This window comes from Centroberyx gerrardi, chromosome 18 (genome assembly GCF_048128805.1).
Source record: "Centroberyx gerrardi isolate f3 chromosome 18, fCenGer3.hap1.cur.20231027, whole genome shotgun sequence".
Lineage (NCBI taxonomy): Eukaryota > Metazoa > Chordata > Actinopteri > Beryciformes > Berycidae > Centroberyx > Centroberyx gerrardi.
Window position 1 is genome coordinate 26,518,088 of NC_136014.1, and position 20,887 is coordinate 26,538,974.

Genomic DNA, 20,887 nt, shown 5'->3' on the forward strand with positions numbered 1-20,887 from the left:
GCAGAACTGGACTGAAAGGTCTAGTCTGGTCTCAGGAGATGTCGTGAAATGAGCACCATGTCTTAAAATGCAAATTACGTGGAGAAGAAACGACTAGAAACAGGATATAGTTTGACATAATTTACCTTCAACTCCGACAACCCAGGTTTTCTAACCGAAGTTTTTGTTGCCTAACCCTTAAGTTAAGTTGTTTTACTTGCTTAAACTGAACCGTTCAAAAACCTTTTCACATGACAAACACCTGAAAATGTCGAGTCCAATTCGTGCCATTGTCACAGAATTATTTTGTGGTGAAGGTTATCTTCACATAATTCGTGTCCACAACACGTAATCTGCATTTCAGAATTCGTGCTCATTTCACGAAACTTTGTGAGACTTTGTTGAATTGTCTGACACAGAATCTATACATGTAAACGAAGGGTTTCATTCCAAAACGCTGTTTTGCTACAAAAATGTTACATGATGTTTGATTTTCAGTACCATCAATACATCCTGTAAGATGTTATAGAGTGCTAAAGATAGCCAACACCTCCAATAAGACTTACAGTAACAGTGAATTTTATTTTCGGTGATGTGTTTTTCATATGTTGGAGATCCAGTTTTGGGATGAAACCCTTCACATGGAGATTAGAACGTCTTAACAGGAGTAATGCATGTGTGGAATCCATAGCCTCATAGCCAGTTGATAGTCACTAATCATCAGAGTAACATGTAAGAGATGTAAAGTTGTATCAGGGTTGTTATTCGCTGTCGTCTGCTTTGACCTCACTGACACCTTCCATCCTGTTTGGCCTGTTTCAGGTTCACAGTAAACTTTCTGTCGCCTGTGCTGCTTTCACTTTGACTTCCTGAAAAACCCCAAACCAAAACACAAAGTCCTGTTACTGAAACACTCGCTCACACGCTCTAGAGCTGTTTTAAGGATAACCGCCAAAGGAATTAACAAACTATGCTGAAAACAACGCAACAACAAAGAGGAACCGGTACTAACAACAACTTAGAGCCGATAGAACAAAACACCAGCGGTGATGGCACCAACCTAGTGGCCTGTTTGCATCTTGAAGCCAAAGAACAAACACAAAAAAGAGACCTTCTGTTCGGTGGAGGAGCATGTACCAAAAAAAAAACCCCAACAAATACTAACAAAGGTGGATTTGTAACAGAGAAACAACTGCAACTACCACAGCATCATCAACAGCAACAACAACAGCAACATCAACATTGTTAACCATTACTCTCGAGGTGACATCTGTAAATAAACTAATTTGTGCCTTGTAAATGATGTTTAAGTCACGTCCACTAAAAATTTAGTTTAACATCTGTAGTTTTAAAGCTTGTGCCTTGCAACAACCTGCTGCTTGCTGAATGCCAACACGAATGCCTCTTTTTTTTTTCTGCCCTCGTTCTTTTTTAGTTTTTTATCGTAGCTGTTTCTGTTCGGACTGCTCAGGGCCATTCGATCACTTCTGTACATGTGACCCTGGAGGTTTAGGTTTCACTTTGTTTTCCACTTCATGTACAAAGTAGAATCTTGTGTTTCCTTTTTTTTTTTTTTTTTTTTTTTTGCTGTAGTATTCTCCTAAAACCAGCTATACTGTATCTGTACGTTACGAACACTAACACTGCAATCCCAAGTATTATTATCTCCAGGCTGGTGGTAGAAGAACTCGTACTTGATTTTTTTTTTTTTATGTAGTAGAGATGTTTTGTTGTATTTTGTAAAATGAATGAGTTGCAGAAAAAAATGACAGTGTTGATTCTGGAGTGATGAAGTCACCCGACTCTCAAAATTGGGCTTAATCTGAATGCTAACATCAACAAAAAGAGCAGAAAAAATGCACTGAACTGTTTACAGAAACATCTTGTCAGTGCGGATGAGATCAGTCCAGTCCAGCTGCTTCACTGAGCGCGCTCACATGCACACTAATAAACCCGTCATAGTCCCACGAAGGTAATCCCCCAATTATTCAACTGGTCATGTAAACATTTCCTTTGATCGGATAAAGGCCGATATCACATTATGAGAAACACGAGCTAGGTTTTTGCCAAGTCTTGCCAGTTATTTTCCGCATGTTTACCCTTAGTCTGATTTATTTCATTTTGTTGTGCATGAGCGTAAACGTAACCAGATAGATAACAACGGTGTGATGTTTCAAACTCGCCTACAAAGTGCGAAATCCTATTCAGTTTCTATGAGCAAAAACAAAACAAAAAAATTCTGTGGTTGCTTTTTCTGTTCTGATAATTGATGTGAAATGTATACGGTGTAAATCATTTGTCGTTACCTTTTCACGGTTATCAAAGAACTGCATTATCATTAAAATGTTTTTTTTCTGGAAGTCACAAAATGCTAACAAGCTAGCAAACAAGAGAGGAGTCATGCTAGCATTTTGAATGATAATGCAGTTCTTTGATAACTGTGAAAAGGTAACGACAAATTATTTTCACCATATACATTTCACATGAATTATTAGAACACAGAAAAAGCAACCACAGAAAATGTTGATTTATTGTTTTGCTCATAGAAATTGAAAATGGTTTCGCCGTTTTGCCGCGTCATCGCGTCTTATCTATAGAGAACAATAAGCAGGAAACATGTAACAGCATACGGTGAAGGGTAAAGTGTTGTTAAACTGTTTGTTAAACTGTTTTGCAGCTGTAAGCAGTGCAAAGTAATGAGACTCTGAAACCTGACCAGATGAAAGTAAGCTAGGTGCGGCGCCAAAATCCAAAACGACCGACGGGAAGTTTGAGTTTTACGTCACTTCCTTAAAGAGAGAAATCCAAATCTGACAGAATTATGTAAATCACGGTTTTCCCCATTTTCACATTACTACAGTGCATAGCAACACAGAAGCGTAACCTGATTATTCCCAGTTAACGGGTTTATTAGCGTGCATGGAAACGCGCTCACTTTTAGCTAGCAGCCGGCTAGAAATACAAATTTAACCCATTCATTCTTCTTCTTCTTGTGCATGCTGAGACAAAACTTTGACAAATTTGCCAACTCACATTCAATTGGGCCAAACGCTATCTCCGAGCAGACCGGTACCCGCCTGAACCCGACACCTACGTCGTCCCGATCCCCGAGGAGGACGACGACTCGCAAAACCAGCGGCGCAAGAGATCGCTATCAAGAACCAAGGCATCCAAAAGGCTAGCATCATAAGAGGTTCTTGTGTTTTTCTTTTCTTTTTCTTTTTTTTTTCGTTGTTCAACCTGTGTTTTGTTGTTGCTCTGTTCACATATGTCATCATTAAGGAATATGCACATTTCACACATTAAAAAAAAAAGGGGTTTGACACCTCGCCTTTATTTGGAAAAACCTTTAATGCCTTAAATCGTATGTGAATATTCATCCTGTGTAGTGGGGTGGGGGGGTGGGGGGCAAAAAAAGGGGAAAAACCTGAAAAAAAAATCCACGAAAATGTTTCTTCTTCTGTCACAGTTCATCCAATATGTCCGATGATTATAAATCCATTACGTTGTCTCATTCTTTTTTTTTTAACTTAAACGTATAGCCTTGTTTTTGTTCAGTGTGTCTTCAAGGAGGTTCAGTTTCAATATGGCAGTTAAACACAGCTTTCATTTTGTATCTCTAGACTTAATATTTATCAGTTTTCTTTTATTCCGTCACAGCTGATTTTACCAAAGGTGGAATTGCATGTCTGTGGTGTATATTTAGTACATTTTTTTGTTGTTTTGTTTCATTTTGTTTTAATCAGAATATAGTTGTTGTCATTGTTGTTTTATCAATATCGAATGCAGTTGGAATCTGCGTGCAAGACTATGGATATGGTATTGCTGCTTCATGTTTTAACTGCAGATTGTGAATTCCACAGCCTTATTTTCTTATTTATTTCTGAAACAGAAGAGGCATTTTTCAATAAAACTACTGAAAATTTACACCTGTGTGGCTTCTTCGTGAATCTGAGTCGTTCGTCTTCAGCTTCTGCTCCGTTTTGTCTGAGAGGGAAAGACTTCTGTCCTGAGATGGAAACTTGGCACGGCAGAGATAAATATGGCAGTCAGGGAAAAATTGGGAAAGTGTCTTGAAGTGTTATTCTCCTCTTTGAATGCTCACTCTTAAATATACGGCCCTAAACCCAGCAGGTCCTGAGCATTATCTAACTCCACCGGACTGATTTGCTCACTTTCTTTTCAGACGTTTTCCTCCTGAATCGCTGCCATGAACATAAAGCTTAATAGCTAAAAACACAAGTAAGACGCACTAATCATCTATGAGCTATAAACATAAGATCCTAACCAAATAACTACATGGAAACACTTCATCAGCAGCATGCGTCTGACTGTAAAGATGAGTTCATCTCTGCTGAAGTGTGACTCATCTGTAGCTTCAAGGAAATTAAAAGGTAGTTCAATGCAAGTCCAGAGAAGTTGTCCAGTGATTTCATCTTGTTTCCAGACCTATCAGCTTATTTCATGATATTTTTTGTCAAATTATCTCACTGGACTGGCAGATAATCTTGCTGGTTTCAATAAATGTCACTTGATTCATGCCAATATGACTTCTTTCAAGAAATCATCATAAAACAATGAAGAAAATCTTGAACCGAGAAACTTTCTCCAAGACAATTTCACTTTTACCAAGAAAATGTCCTGAAGCAAGTTACATTATTTGTTGAAACCGGTAAAATTATGTCAGTGCAGTAAGATGATTTCATATCCAAGATCTTGTATCCAAGTCTGGATAGAAGATAAAATAACTGAACAAGTCTGTCAGTGTTTGCAGTGTTTAGATTATCAAAGAAGAAAAATGAAAAATATCCAGTGGGAATGGCCTTGGCACCAAAACATCTGTGCTGAGCTTGTTTTTGCATATTCTGCACTGATGAAAAACGATTTATAATACAGAAATATGCAAATGAAGTAATGGTGCAGACAATTCTTATTTAATGCTAATTCTCTAGTGGATCTACACACCAAAATAGTCTTTCTCACTGGGTGGGCGCGGCGTTTTTCCCCCTCAGGTACTTGTGGATTAGCTGTTGAAAGGTGGAAAAAACCCTCTCCAGTAAGTAAAAACATGGCGTAATTGTTGCTGAGTGATGCTTTAACAGCGTGTGAAGCGCCGCCGGAGCTGCTCTGCCGAGGCCGGGGTGATAGTCGACAGGAAGGTTTATTGATTCAAGACTAAACAACAAGAGGTTTCATATTTTCCTGACTCTTATTTAGTGGGAACACACAGAGCAGCGAGGAGAGCGCACTCACGAATTATCTGGAAAAAAAAAAAGAGCTGCAGAGAACGTTGGCTCCGGTGTTTTTAATCAGCGGACCGCTGGGATCTAATTGGAACGGGATGAGGAGGCGGAACAGCCTTGTTCCTCTGAGAGAGAAGCTTATCAACAGCTTTGAAGTTCCTCTCTGGAGCTTGCAGAGAATACAGATTAAGATGCGATCTTTGATGGTGGCAGAACTCAAAACATATCCTCGCATGTTTAAATGCTTCAGGACATTTTTATCGGTATGAAATCTATACCGCACACACCGTCCTTGATCCTGCTGAGGAGAAACCTGATCAAAGACAGTCCTGAAGAATCAGAAATACCATAACTCATAGCAACTGTCGGTTTTATGCAGCAAGAAAAGACAATGGCATTACTGCTGCGTACATTACAGACATTACATAACTTACTTTAAAGGTGCAACACTTTTAAACATCAATATATCTACCTACCTTGGTATAATTACTGTAAACCACTGAGATCATGGTCGAGATAATTAGTCGCCTCTATCTCACACCAGTAGCATCGTTTCTCCACATTAAGACTACATTTCCCATAAGCCTCGTTGCTTTGTATGGTGTAAAGCAGGACTCCCCTCTCCTCTGTGATGATAAAGGAGTTGGATGGTCTATCTAAACATGGTGAAAGTATCAAAACTAAATCCACACAATCCATATTAGAAAAGCGAGCCTCTAAACGAGCCGTTTGGACTTCCGTAACTTTGTGGCGTCACAAAGGTTCGCTCATTATCATTTCTGTAAGAAATAATAGACTAACAAAGTGTTTTTTTCAAAGCGGTCGAGCGGTCGTCATCGTTTATTACCGGAGAGTTTTCCCTACCTGTAGCCGCCGGGCCGCGGCGTCTCACGTTTCACTCTCGGAACGGTTAGCCGATCGGAACAGAGGGGTCGTTAATATTAATGAGCCTTAAAGACACGGCGACAGAAACGGCCTGTTCTTGGTAAGGCTCAGAGAGATGCTGGAAAATGAACGTGGAGAAATGGATTGAGAGTGTTTTTGGTTCATGACACCACACACACAGCTTTGAATGGACCTCAAGACACAAAATAAAACTCTGGAAAGTGGAGAATATGGACCTTTAATAAAAGTATGTGTTGAGGCCAGCAGCGGCTCACATGCGTCTGCTCACACTGCAGCATGTTGTCTTGCTGCCAGACACATTTGCTGCTCAGCGTCTGCAGCTCGCGTGCCTACTGCTGAAAATAATCAAACACTTGGGAGTGAAAGCTCATTTGTCAGCGAGGCGCTCTGTGATGGATGATCCACGGCTGCTTAACAAACACTCAACCTGAGGAGCGGGGACAGACTTCCATTTAGGAGCGTGGTGTTTTCAGTTTATTCATGTGAACTCGACAGAAGGAAGCCAATTAACCGAGACACGTGAAGTGAAGTTTTTATACGGTCGATCCGGATCCAGATCCAGATCTGTGTAACGACACCTTACGGCATCTGGGGAGAAGCGAAGGCTGAGAGCGGCTTTCAGCGCTGCAGACGCTGTTTATACGTCGCTGTTAAGTGCAATAAAAACTCATCCTCTGTCCCGGTCTTGAGGCTCTTAGCAGAACTATAAACTGCGAGGCTTTCTGAGGATGACCTCATGGAAAGAGGCAGTGGAGTCTGGCAGCGGGGCCGCTTCGCTCAGTTTGAGGTGTTCCACCGGTCGCCACCGTTCACTTCAAAATCAGCTTCACTTTAATCACCAAGTACAATATTTATGCAGGAATTTGTCTCGTGGGATTTGAGAAATATCAACAACTTACAGATACTGACAGTACTGACACACACGGTGCAGGAGCTGACAGACACAATGAAAGACAGTGAGGACAGGAGACTATAAGCCTATCACAGACTGAAGTTTTAGTCATGAATACAATCTCATTGGTTGAGTTAAACCTGAGTGGGCGGAGCCAAAGAACCACAGTTTCCCCACAGTTAGCTAACTGGCACAAGTTAGCTTAGCAAACTTGAATAGCAAAGAAGGAACTCTGGTCAAAATATAAACAAAAAAATATAAATGGCAATGATTTCTTTTTTCATTCCTTCATGTCCATGGCATCATGATGTTGAAGGTCAGCAGCTAGCTAACTAGCTTACCTAGCTAGCTATAGGCTAGTATCTATTCTGAACTTGAAGGTCAGCTAGCTAACTAGCTAACCTAGATAACTTAGTATGGTAGATTGTATTTTTTCAGTTAGCAGCAGAGCGCTAGGCTTCATAATATTAGCTTCCTCCTCTCTTACCTCTTGTCTTTTTCACTGAGCTTCAGTCTAATGTTACTTAGCCAGAAAACTGTGGATCTTTGGCTCCGCCCACTGAGGTTTAACTCAACCAATCAGATTATTTCTGCCTCTGAGAAATGTTAAATCAATTCTACAAATATACTTTACGCAGTCTGTTGTATTAACCTGAACAATACAAAAACAACAAAAGCCTTATAAAGTTACGTATGTCCATCATACCTTTTCTACCAAAATAACTAGACTACATGTTTATATATTTTTCTGCTAAATTAGCTGCATGTGTATACCGTCTCTGGTGAAAAGTAAATATAATCACTATAGAGGGTACAGATTCACCTTCATGGGGTATTTTACAGTATATCATTTGTACATTTTTTAACCAAAAGGTACAAATTTGTGAAAGTTCCTGAAAAAGTGTACAGTGCCAGTGAAAGATGACATACACTCATTTGTTTGACTTCTTTTCCTCTTACACAGTGTAAATATAACCTCACTAGACCTTGTGGTTTTTACAAGACCAGAGGGTTAGCTGGGCTGCATTCCCCAAGCAGAAACCCTTCATGACTAAGTCCTGACTAATCCTACATCACCGCACAGCGTATACAATCCCACACAGGGTCAGTCGGAGGAAAGAGAGAAAGCAACCATGTGTAAGTGGAATAAAACGTTCAGATCCCGACATCAGCTGCCTCTGTAAAGCAGACGCAAACATTTTCCAACAGTTCATCTGCAGGAAAACGGGAACTTGGAAATCCAGGTGTGTGTGTGTGTGTGTGTGTGTCTTTGTCAGTGACTGTGCCTTTGCAAATTCCTTTTTATGTTATTTTTGATCACAAAACATGATCAGAACCAGAACCACTCTGACTCACCAAGTACAACTGGTGCTCAGGGAATCTGAGCTGGTTAATAGGTGCTGACACATGACACACACTACCAAACCAAACCCCTTCATTTTATCCCTCAAGTGTCATTAATTTCTCATTACATAAACATTAATTATCCATTATGATTTATTCATGGGTTGGTTCATGGAGACACTAGATATGAAGGGATTTTTCCTGCCTTTTGTGCAGGTTTACATGTTATTAACGAGTTATTAATGGAAAGTTCCTGTCTCCCTGAATTTTACTTTAAATTAGAAAGTAAGCAGTCAAACATTAAGGGGGTGTTTCAGAAGGTTTTGATGGGGTCTCCTCCATTAATAACTCCCTTAACTCATTTAAGGGGATTTTGCATGAATTAAGGGCTGAATTCCTGTAAATGTAAGGGTATTTTAAGGGATTTTTGGTTCGTAGACACACAGGATCGACACACTCCTGTGTGCTGTGTGTTCAAAGCCAAAGAATTGTTCCAGTAAAACAGCACTGGCTCCTAACAGCAGTAAAAGTGACCTTTGGGAGTACTTGTGTCCCAGCATGACTCTGACACTAAACACACACACACACACACACACACCAGAGTTTTACACTATATCCACTCCACAGGGGAGAAATCTTCAGTATTTAGCCTTTTTGTTTCCACTATTTCGGAGACAGAGACGCTCTCATAACAAGTTCACCATGAGTCAGCTTCAGTGAGGGGGAGGGGGGGGGGGGTGTTCAGAGAGGTGAGGTGCTGCTTTTCCAGGTCAGATATGACAGGTTGGGGGGCCTGATGTAATATCTTGTAAGGGGGCCCCAAATTCTGTACATTCTCCATACATACACACACTACCAGTCACCAGTCTGGACCCACCTGACTGAATGTTCTCTGTTTCTCATTATCTTAAAGCCATTTTGATCTAAAGGCTTCTGCTTAAATGCTTGAAATTAGTTTCTTAGACAAATATAAATAGTGAAGTTGATCCTATGTATGAATTTCTTTCCAAAGCCTTTGCCTTTCCATCAAGGCAAAGGGCGGCTGCTTTAAAGAATCTAAAATATAAGATAGTTTTGATTTAACACTTTTTTGGTCGCTGCATAATTCCATTTGTGTTATTTCATAGTTTTGATGTCTTTACTGTTATTCTAAAATGTGGAAAAATAAACCAGAAAATAAAGAAAAATGTGTCCAAACTTTTGACTGGCAGTGCAGATCCACACTGTACAGCGAGAGTCAGAAGTGCGGCTGCAGACAGTCTCAATTGGTAATTAAAAGTCATTTATACAGCACTTATCTAAAAGCGGAGTTTACAAAGCACTAAGTACCTTTTAATCTGTTTTAGTTTTGTGTGGGGTAAGTGTCACTTTTTCTCCAGATTGAGGAGATCTCCTTGTGATCGCGTGTCGTCGGCGTGGCAGAAGCCCAGGACTCTCAAACTGCTGAGTTTACATTTTGCGGGGAATGTCGTCACTGTCACTGGAATATAATAAAAAAAACATCAAAAGACGATGAAAACGATTCCATAAACTATCGCTGCTCTCACTGTTTCCCTTGAAATGTCCAGCGCTCCATACAGAGCAAAATCACACGGTTCATCAGTCTATAGAAGGGCAGTATTCCCTCAATCCTACATGGAAATCTCACTTTTATGGGGCAGGCCTGGGAATGTCAGCAGTTTGAATCCCTGGGGGAAAAGTATGGGAGGGCGATATGAATGAGTAACCCAAAAAACTCCCGTTCAGCTGCTGCAGTAAAGCCGCTCGGTATCAAACAGCCTCTCAGGTGTGTAACCTCCCTTTATTAAATAAGGATTAAATAAAAAAAAACAGCTTCAATAATTGCTGGAAATCAAAATTAAATCATTTTCAACTGGATCGCGTTCAAATATGGGCGTTCAGTTTCTGATGTTTATTGTTTTGCGTCTGGAGTTACAGCAGATTTTTGCTTCACTTACTCACCGTTGGCATTCTCGCAGTTTGCCTTGGTATCGTAATTCTGTTATGACTGCAGGACAGCTACTGATTTCTTTCTGACAAACAGCTTTTCTGTCTGATGAGTCCCATGGAAGCGGTTACCATGAATAGAAACCATCACTGATCTTTACTGAGTTCAAGCTGAGCAACAAGGCTAGACGAGCACAAGGGCTTATGTATAGTTTCCCTTCAGTTGTGTTTTGCTCTGTGTGTAAGATGCTGTTGTGCTGTTCATGTGTGTCCATATGTCAGGTGTCTCTGCACTGATGCCACCAACACAAACTCCTGTATATGTGATTCTGATTGGTAGTTTCACAGTGAATTTCGATGAGCGTCGTCATTTTGTCCTTGACCTCATCCTGTTCTCTGATCCAGTATTTATTTATCAGCATCAGACCTCACAGGGTTAACAGGGCTGAGCTGTAAACACAACCTCACTCCCTGGCAACAGTCAGAGCATCTGTAAAATGTGTGAACAGTTTTACTCGGTGGGGAAACGATGCAGTAAGCAGTGTTGGAGTTTGAAAGACAAATGTCTTACAACTGGAAGAATCTGCTTCACTTTAAATCACACACTGCAGCAGTGATGTCACACCGTGCGACTGTGAGATCAAAGAATGACGCTAGTTGGAAGAGCGTCCTGGTTTGACTGTAGCTTTAGTTCTGCAAACATTTCCTAGAGGCAGAAATGATCTGATTGGTTGAGTTAAACCTCAGTGGGCGGAGCCAAAGAGCCACAGTTTTTCTGGCTAAGTAACATTAGACTGAAGCTCAGTGAAAAAGACAAGAGGTAAGAGAGGAGGAAGCTAATATTAAGAAGCCTAGCGCTCTGCTGCTAACTGGAAAAATACAGTCTAGGGTTAGGGTTAGCTATCTTACTAGCTAGCTAACTAGCTTACCTAGCTATCTAGGTTAGCTAGTTGCTGGCCTTCCAACATCATGATGCCATGGTCATGAATGAAAAAATAAATCACTGCCATTTATATTTTTATTTCTTTTTTGACCAGAGTTCCTTCTTTACTATTCAAGTTTGCCAGTTAGCTAACTTGCACTTGAAAAAAAATGGTTCTTTGGCTCCGCCCATTGAAGTTTAACTCCAATGGGAGCCAATCAGATTATTTCTGCCTCCAGAGCAGCTCTGCCTCTGAGAAACGTTTATAGAACTGAAGAACTAAAGCAGAGTGACAGAAGGTCACACAGTAATAGAAGGTCACACGGTAACTGAAGGTCACACGGTAACTGAAGGTCACACAGTAATAGAAGGTCACACGGTAACTGAAGGTCACACGGTAACTGAAGGTCACACGGTAACAGAAGGTCACACGGTAATAGAAGGTCACACGGTAACTGAAGGTCACACGGTAACTGAAGGTCACACGGTAACAGAAGGTCACACGGTAATAGAAGGTCACACGGTAACTGAAGGTCACACGGTAACTGAAGGTCACACGGTAACTGAAGGTCACAGGTTCAGTCCCTCCAGCAGCATGTCGGCTGACCCGACCTGGGTGAGAGCGTCAGATAAATAACTCACATACAGTCGACTGAGCATTAAATAAGTTGTTTTTATGGCCATTTTCTTGTGTAATTGTGCCATAACTTCACATTATGCTTTCAACATCATGATCAATTGGAGCTATTCACTGAACAAAATATACTTTACATTTGCCAGTGGAATTACTGGCAGCTTTGTGCGAGCCACACTCGCACGTAGGTTATTTATTTGGTAATTACGGCCGGTGATATCCATCTCTAATTTATCTATATCATAAAACTGTCTGAGACCGAACCCAAAGAAAATGATTCTTGGCGCTCACGCTTTCAGGACTGATAATCGTTAATAATGAACGGCGGTAAATGAGCCGTGAGGAGAGCCGCCGCCGGTCCAAAGAAAAGCCAGTCGATCCGGTGCGGAAATTTGAAAGCGGGAGCCAGAGCCGAGGGCATCGTGGAGCGGAAACCTCGCTCTCCTCCACATCTGATAACGAGCCGCCGTCCTCCTCACGAACAGACGCCGTGACTCAGCCGGAGCGCCTCGCCCGGCCGCTGCGTCTGTGTGTTTGACTCGGGATCGGACCGGGCGTCACGGTAAGCGGAGAGCGTTGGCTCGACACAGCGAACGGATTACACAGTCCAACTGGAGATGGATTTCAATATTTCAATCTGATTCCACCGGAGTGTGTGCCGTGGATTTGGCCAAGACAGACAGCGAGGTGCCAGCTCCGCCTGTTTGACACAACAGTGTTGGTTGTCATAGTAAATGGATAATATGGGCAAATTTGAAGCAAATTTCACTATATACACACTTCATTTTGAATATTTCCTTATTTCTAGGCTGCAGGGTGGCCCGGTTAGAGAGGCGTTCCCATAATAATACGTTTTTGGTAACACTTTCTATGGAGCCCGTGTCTATAATACATTATAATCATACTTATAACACATTATAATGCCATCATAATGCATTATAAGTATAGTTATAATCATGCATAGACAGTTATAATGTTTTATAACATTACTCATAATGTGTTATAAAGCTTTTTCATTGAAGTGGTAATGAAAAAGCTTTATAACAGATTGTAAGTAATGTGTTTGAAAGAAACATTATAACTGTCTATGCATGATTATAACTATACTTATAATGCATTATGATGGCATTATAATGTGTTATAAGTATGATTATAATGTATTATAGACACTGGCTTCATAGAAAGTGTTACCAAGTTTTTTTATTATGTATAAAACAAAGAATATGATATTGATTACAGTGTATACAGGTTAAATGTCGACTGGCCATCTGAAGCGCCTGGGTTTACATTTGTTTTTCCTTGGAATCATTTGTTTGTTTCCGCATATTATGCACACCTACTTTAAATTTTTTTGACGCTTCATAGATCTGGTCACTTCCTCGACAAAGGGGGGGCGGTCCGATCGCTGGTACGTTCTGGCATTTTGATTGGATGGCGTCTTGGATGACGGCGTCATCAGTCAGGAAGCAGAGGGAGCGAGGGCTGAGCCTGCTCTCTGCCCCAAATGCTGACAGTTATTTGCAATTATACAACAGTTAGTTCCGGTCGAGTAATTTGATTGGACAGGAGGCATATTCCATGAGTGCTGATATACAGTCTAACAGCAGTGGGACGTTTTACTGTGTATCAATCAATATCACATATACAGCATATAGATATACGTACAGCATAACAGCATGACCTCGAGTGTGATATTGCTTAAAGGGTAACTTCGGTATTTTTCAACCTGGACCCTATTTTCCCATCTTTTTGAAACATTTTTCTTTACCTTTCACTTGATCCGGTCTGTGTGCAACCAAGTCTCGCTCAAGTCTCGCGAGAGTTGAGTTGTTGCAGGAAGTTACACACAGACCGGATCAAGCGAAAAGGTAAAGAAAAACGTTTCATTTCTCTGTAGGATCCTTTCCATAATGCTGTTGTCCCCTTTAGTCACTTAGACACAAAAAGATGGGAAAATAGGGTCCAGGTTGAAAAATACCGAAGTTAAACTTTAAATCCTCGTTGCCTCCGGTCTGGTAGAGCTGCATGTCGGAGGCTCTGGTGAAGCTGGGAACATTTATGTTGTGGTGTGGTAAAGAAACAAAACATGACACCAAGGAACCCGCCGACCGCAGTACAAATAACTCTTGAACTTTTGGCGTTATCCTTCATGAAATGCTTCTAAAGATTTTATTATGTTTTAAAAAATTGTCCGATAAACTAAACAAAAAAACTGTGATTAGTATTTTCCATGCTGCCTTCACATCACATGTATAGGTCCTTGTTATTTTGCTCCTGGATCTACTTTATGGGTTTAAATTCCTGGCTATAATACAAGTAATGTATTAAATTATGGTTATAAAATCCATTTTTGTTTTTATTGGAATATTGCGTGGAACAAAAGCAAAAACAGGTGTAAAACAGCCCCAACTGATGTATTTCTGTCAATACGACCACAGCAACACGGCATCAGAACTTACAGCAGCGTTCTGATTTTTGATCAGATTTGGTCCAAACTGTGGTAACTGTGGTCACAAATAATAATGCAAAAATAAATCAACCATTCAACAAAAAAATCGGTTGCTTTCCGGTCCGCCGAGTCTCTCAGCAGTTCCAGCTGACTGGGGCAGCATTAGAAAACTTCAGCCTGTTCCTGTTTATCTCTGTAATCAGAAGTGTAAAAAGTGAATGAATGGGAATAGAAGTAGTAGTAGTAGTAGTAGTAGTAGTAGTAGTACTACTACAACAACAACAACAACAACAACAACTACTAGTAGTAGTAGTAGTAGTAGTAGTAGTTGTTGTTGTAGTAGTAGTAGTTGTAGTAGTTGTTGTTGTAGTTGTAGTAGTAGTTGTAGTAGTAGTTGTTGTAGTAGTAGTAGCAGCAGCAGTAGTAGTAGTAGTAGTAGTAGTAGTAGTAGTTGTTGTAGTAGTTGTTGTTGTAGTAGTAGTAGCAGTAGTAGTAGTAGTAGTAGTGGTAGTAGTAGTAGTTGTAGTAGTAGTAGCAGTAGTAGTAGTAGTAGTAGTAGTAGTTGTTGTTGTAGTAGTAGTAGTTGTAGTAGTAGTAGTTGTTGTAGCAGTAGTAGCAGTAGTAGTTGTAGTAGTAGTTGTTGTAGTAGTAGTTGTTGTTGTAGTAGTAGTAGCAGTAGTAGTAGTAGTAGTTGTAGTAGTAGTTGTTGTAGTAGCAGTAGTAGTAGTAGTAGTAGTAGTTGTTGTAGTAGTAGTAGCAGTAGTAGTAGTAGTTGTTGTTGTAGTAGTAGTAGTTGTAGTAGTAGTAGTTGTTGTAGTAGTAGTAGCAGTAGTAGTAGTAGTAGTTGTTGTAGTAGTAGTAGCAGTAGTAGTAGTAGTAGCAGTAGTAGTAGTAGTTGTAGTAGTAGTAGCAGTAGTAGTAGTAGTAGTAGTAGTAGTAGTAGTTGTTGTAGTAGTAGTAGCAGTAGTAGTAGTAGTTATAATCATATTAGTAGCAGTAGTACTACTCATCATCATAAGAAGAAGAACAAGAAGAAGAGGAGAAGAAAGAGGAAAAAGAAGTCAACTTTTTGCTGTAACATGTAGAATAATTAAAATTCTGCCCAATGATCACAGGCAGAAATCTGACCTACCGTCCTCAGATAAACACTTGTTGATCAGAATGAAGATGAGGCTGATCACCAAAGTCACAAAAATCATTCCAATGATCACCCATAACCAGATGTAGTCGCGTGAAAAATCCATGGTGCCGCTCACTGCAGAAGATGAAATCAGATCAGAGATGAGAATCAGATTACAGCCATCAAATATAAATAGAATAAACAACAGGATGACATCTGCTCTGCTTCTCAGCACAGCGCTGTGCATCGGAAAGAAAATGATTTACCACTTCCCCTTTTTTCTCAGCTGACTAAGTCTCAAGGTTATTTTGGTATTTACAGTAAAATCAAACCCTTCTGACAAACTGTACTGACAAACGGACTTTTTCTGGTGACAATGTCTACGTATGTCAACGTCATTCATTCATTTGATTTATGAGTAATCCAAACAGCCAGTGACACTCAGTGACAACAGTCAAAATGTGGTAGATTTCCCCAAAAATGGTAAATTACAGCCATTAAGACCCACTTCCTATTTGTGCTTCATGCCACAACACCACACAGGGCCTGATAAGCTCAATATATGTGGGGATTTTAAATAAATAATATTAGAGGTCACATCACCATCACCTTAAATTAGAGCAGATTTGTTGGGAATCATGAAATCCATTTATTCTACTGTGTTGTGGTAAATACCAACCCTTGAAACCGGGCTGGGGAAGACATGTTTCACATGAATTACCTTTGCCAAGCAGAAAGTGTTATTTATATTCCCTTATCTCTAAGAACAGAATGGCACAAATGCTCCTTTTTTTTTTGTTTATCTGTATTCCTCATATCCTCTCACTGTGTGTCTAAACAGCTTCCTGCCAACTTCCAAGAGAAAGAAAGAGAAACGATGTTGGATATTATGCTCCTCCTTTACAAATAGATACACATATTGAAAGGATCGCATTATTTTCTTTTCATCGAATATTGTTTAGCATAAGTTACTGTAATTTAATCAACCCCAGAGAGACTCTGTTCTAGCTTTACTTGGCCTTTAGTTGGGCTATTTCAAGCCATTTCCTAAAGAACCAATGATCTCATACGGTGCAGTGAGACATACTGTATAATAATAATACTTAAACACACGATAGGCCTACATCTTTAGATTCATGCCGTTCAGTCAGAGATGCCACATGACTTTACATCAACATCTGTCAGAGTGTCTTACCTCTCCAGAAGACAGCTGGCAGGTTACAGCGGGCCGTTGTCGTCAGTCGGGGGACGACAGTGTGGGACGGAGTCATGATGAGTTTAGAGGTCGGCTTCTGCTCTTAAATCATTTCCTCAGTTCACTAAAGGAACTGGAAGACCCCCCCCCCCCCCCCCCCCCCCCGCTATGCTCCACTGACCTCTGAACGTGTGTGTGTGTGTGTGTGTGTGTGGGAGAGAGTTAAACAAGCATATCCAATATATACATCTGTGTGGAGCAAGGTTATTATAGTTTTGCATTTTTCCATTAGTTTTTATTTTTTATTTCGTTTTGACTTTTTGTTTTCAATTTCAGTTTAGTTTTAATTAGTTTTTAAAGCAGGTTTGCTAGTTTAGTTTAGTTTTTATTTTTTGAAAATGCTTAGTTTTAGTTTAGTTTTTATTAGTTTCAGTGTTAGTTTTAGTCTTTTTTTGTAATATGGGGTATTTGTCAGGGGCGAGATTCAAAAAGGTAAAAAAAAATTGAAAAAAAACATTTTCTCTAGTTCGTTTTGTAGACACACAATACAGTTTCAGTTAGTTATCGTTTTTTTGTAAAGCCTCGTTTTTTGTTTTTAATTCAGTTAACGAAAATGTTTTTTCACACCTTGGTGTGGAGACTTACTGTGTGTGTGTGTGTGTGTGTGTGTGTGTGTGTGTGTGTGTGTGTGTGTGTGTCAATGCAGGGATGTAATTAATAGTGATTGGAATACAAAACATTGCAGTCCAACTTGTGAGACAATTGTCATAATTTTGGTGCCGCAGGAGCTTGTCTGAGCAGCGTTAGGATGGAGGACAATGAGACAACAGAAAGAAAGACAAAAAGACAACTTGATATTTTAACTTGGTATTTGGGGAAACGGCTCAATTCAGTCAAAACTGAAAACTGAAGAGCATACCTGAACCCAAATGTGTTTGAAACAAGCGAGAGAAACATAGGTACAAAAATGGATGTGGCGTCTTTTGTTATTGTTTCTCTGCACACGCGTGTCTTTTCCACATCGCTGTCGGTTCAGATATGGGTCACATCCGAGAATAGATATGAAAAATCAGATATGAGCAGGAATTGAGAATGAGAGAATGAAGGCTGCAGTGTGAGTCTGGACGGTCCAGGACACAAACAACTGGCTCAACACTTTCTTCAAAGTGAGGAGAAGAGCGTCTCATGTGGAAATCATTAAAGAGTCTTGCTTTGATTCCTTCAGTTGACTCCTGGGAATGGAAAATCTTATTTCTCGCAGTGGGAAGCAAAAAATTGAGAATGGGAAATGACATTTTGTTCATAATAGGATAAAATGCCCAATGACTATCAAAACGCCTGCATTCATTTGTCTCTTCATGCTGTAATATGGAGTGTGACAGAAAGACTGGCAGACTGAAGAAATGCATTGAAACATGTTTGTGAGCAGTTTTGTTCCCTTGGCCGACAGAACGACTGTCCAGACTGAAACCATTATGTTTTACAGATATTGAACGATGAACATGAAGTAATTACATTTTTTTTTTGCATTTCTGCTTTATTGGATAGTTGACAGTAGAGACTGACAGGGGGATGACAAGCACCGAAGGTCCCAGGCCAGATTCAAACCTCGGATGTACAGCTGGGACGGACCGGGACAAGAAAACGGCCCGGGACTTTCTGACCAGACCGGCCCACATCCAGCCTGAGAATATCCCACCATCCCCCCATCCCACCCCAGTGACGCATGCATGAATACAGCAAGATCAATATTGTTAATTTAGTGTTAACCAAAGGTATAATATTGTATTTTAATTGAGATGAACTATTAATATTGAAATTTCAATAATAATTACTCAATTGTTAGTTAATATTTCCAATTGATAGTTAACTTTATGAGACTGATACAAGACAGATTTTTAGATATTGTAGGAATATTTATCTTACAATTTGTGCCACTTTATGAAAATTGATAACTCTTCATAATGAGTGCCACTGTGTGAAAAGACCCGTATTCCTTACATTAATATTACCCACATGGGTAGGAGGACATTCCCTACAAAAAGTAACACAAGTTGTATTCTATTCTACTCACATTTTATTCAGCGTGAAGAAGGAAGGATGTCATTTTCACATCATTTTCTGTGTGTCTTGTTTTGGGACAAGGCACACTTTGTCTAACCCGACCCCTCATTTTTTATGCCTCAGCTTCACGGGCCTTCAATTTTTTTAATTCCTCAATTTCTCTGCCCCACCTTTTCGTTTTTCGGACGGTTCCTTTCCGTTTTGTTAAGTTTTTCTCCAAAATACTGTCTGATCGGCTCATCTGACGCTCCGTTCGCGAGGGGTGGGTCTCTCTCTCTCTCTCTCTCTCTCTCTCCTCTCTCTCTCTCTCTCTCTCTTATGAAATAGGCAGCTCAAAGTGCCGTGGCGAGCGGCCCACCGGGAATTGTCCCGGTCCTCCCGATGGCCAGTCCGCCACTGATGTACAGTAATGTGTCACAGTAATGAGTTTTAATCAGGCGGCAGAAGGCTAAAGGTTAGAGAGAAGGGAGCTTGTGACCAGAGGGTTGCAGGTTTAAATCCCCCGACTGGCTGGGAAAATGTGGGCGGGGAAAGTGAGTAAGTAAGAGTTACCAACATGAACCAACCTGATCTCATAAAAAGTTGTGAAATGAGCACAAACTCTGAAGCACAGATTTACGTGCTGTGAACATGAATTACGTGAAAATGACATTCCTCAAACTGGATTCTGTGACAAAAACATGAATTGGACACAATATTTTCAGCTAAAGGTTGACTAACAGTTAAGTTTAGGCAACTAAAACAACTTGGTTAGGGTTAGGGAAAGACTTTGGTCATGGGTTGTTGTCAAATTAATTTCATTCATTTTTTAAAACTAGCTTGTCTCCTCCCTCGCTGTTTGAAAGCGGCGCTCTCCCCCTCCCACTCCTGAAATTTATTTTTAAAAAAACTAGTGAACTTGTTAAACCAGTGACCTTCAGCAGGAGAAAGATCTGTCAAAGTGAGACTGGTAACCGCGGTGACACTTCTCCATAGGTACGATTAGCTTAGCTGTTAGCATTTATCCTTCCATTTGTCATTCGTAGGCCTCCGTAGTGAAGTGGCATTGCTGTGTGTTATTTACAGATGTGTTGCGGTTTCTGTCGCCCTCTAGTGGTTGGAAAATCGCTTAGTGCAGCTTTAAATTCCACTCATGCTAGAAATTTCCTTCGTACAAGCTGGGAACTGAACTCTGGTCTCCGGCATTGAAGACAAACTCATGGTCCATCCAGCACCCGACCACAGCACCGTGACTGTCCCTGAGCTGCTGCACTGAGACTCTGCTGCCTGTTTACAGTCGTGTCTCCTTCAGGTAACCGGTTCATGCTGGGAAAACAGAATTTTGACACTTTACCTGCCACAAACACGTAATTTGGCGTCAACAAATCAAGTTAATTTCATGTATTTGTTTGAGATCAGGTTGCACTGAACCCCCCGGCTCCTCAGTAGACTTTTCCTGGGTAAATAAAGGTAAATAAAAAAAAAGATAAAAACTAAAATATCGTCAAAATTAAAGCGTCTGGTTTCCAGGCTCTGGGCTGAATCAAGGTAAACAGCTGGCAGTTGTGTTTATGAGTTTTGGTTTACAGCTCATATAGGATTAACACGGCAGCTCACATAAGTGTCGATATTAAACAAATAGGCAGCGAGGCGCTGGCTCATTAAGTGGCTGTGGATTTTCTTCATTATCATTTACGGCTGCTGTCATAATCCTCGGCAGCGAGTCGGGCGGCCAGCGTTCCTGAGCCGTTACACACACACACACACACACACACACACACACACACACACACACACAGGCTCTAAATGGACCTGACAGAGTGAAGGTAAGCTCTCTCTGGGTTTATTCCCCTTGTAAAACGTGCTTAAAATGATTCCATTAGTTTATTTATATTTTTAAGTCCAAAGGTTTTACATCTAGTTTCCATAAAGTGCAACTGGCAGATCGACCCTCCTCCTCTAATGATGCGACCTCTGGAAATCTTCCTGCTTCCTGATAAGTTCACAGCCTGCTGGGAGGAAAACAGCAGAATAAAATCTGCAGAACTACAGCTAAACATTAAGGGCAAACAGAAAGCAAATAGAAAGTGCTTCACAAACTGTTTCACAGAAAACAACACACACAAATACAGATTAAAAACAAAAGCAATATGCAAAATAAAAATGACACGGCTCTCTAAGTGTGTGGAGGTTATTTTCTTATAAATAAATGT

General features: G+C 40.4%; 1 long non-coding RNA gene across 1 annotated transcript; it reads right to left on the bottom strand.

Annotated features, from left to right (window-relative positions):
- Positions 1 to 14,030: 14,030 nt before the first annotated feature.
- On the bottom strand, positions 14,031 to 16,691 carry LOC144542729 (uncharacterized). The gene is made up of 3 exons (XR_013507422.1): positions 16,632 to 16,691; positions 15,449 to 15,571; positions 14,031 to 14,509 (listed from the first exon to the last, which is right to left on the bottom strand). It is a non-coding gene; the product is annotated as an uncharacterized LOC144542729 (long non-coding RNA).
- Between the last annotated feature and the right edge of the window lie 4,196 nt (positions 16,692 to 20,887).